At 34.1% G+C, this 694-nt stretch overlaps 1 non-coding gene across 1 annotated transcript; it reads right to left on the bottom strand.

Annotated features, from left to right (window-relative positions):
* Window positions 1-302: 302 nt before the first annotated feature.
* Window positions 303-409, bottom strand: LOC121435162. Its single transcript, XR_005972550.1, has one exon. It is a non-coding gene; the product is annotated as a U6 spliceosomal RNA (small nuclear RNA).
* Between the last annotated feature and the right edge of the window lie 285 nt (window positions 410-694).

Here is a 694-nt window from a genome sequence, read left to right as displayed (position 1 = left end):
GTCATGATACCTCTAAAAGATATATGTTGGTTTAGCTTAGTAGTTGATACAATGAAATGTCTCTCTGTCTTAGCTTCTTTACAGTCAAAAAATTCAAAGAAAGCACAATAATATACATAATCCAGAATCTCTGTGTATTTTTCATCTATATGTGGCTTATTTTTCTTTACTCCTTTTAATCTATGACAGTCTGTACTCTGTCCCCTCAAAGATCTTATTTTTTAAATGATTTACTTCTATTTATAGCTTGCTATACTCTTTTCTTTTTTTAATTAATTAATTTATTTATTAAAGATTTCTGAAAAAATATGGAACGCTTCATGAATTTGCATGTCATCTTTGCGCAGGGGCCATGCTAATCTACTCTGTATCGTTCCAATTTTAGTATATGTGCTGCCGAAGCGAGCACTTGCTATACTTTTTTCCTTCTCTCTCCTAAGCCTATGTACATTTATCCAACACTGTGACCCATCTAGAGATCTCTTCCATCTGGATTTGTCTTTATTGCATGTGTATCTGTAATTATTTTCTGACCATGAGTGGCTTCTTTATTAACCAATGGCAATAAAACATATTCACAGCATGCTTCCCCTCCCACATCTATTTCCTAGGCATGGGTTCCTGGACAGAATAAAGGAGGAGAAAGCTAGCTGAAACCAAACAAACCAGGATATGTTTATTCTTTTTCTGCTCT

This window comes from Microtus oregoni, unplaced genomic scaffold (assembly GCF_018167655.1).
Source record: "Microtus oregoni isolate MIOR12 unplaced genomic scaffold, Mior012 000045F_ref0000178, whole genome shotgun sequence".
NCBI lineage: Eukaryota > Metazoa > Chordata > Mammalia > Rodentia > Cricetidae > Microtus > Microtus oregoni.
This window is presented reverse-complemented; position numbering and strand designations above follow the sequence as displayed.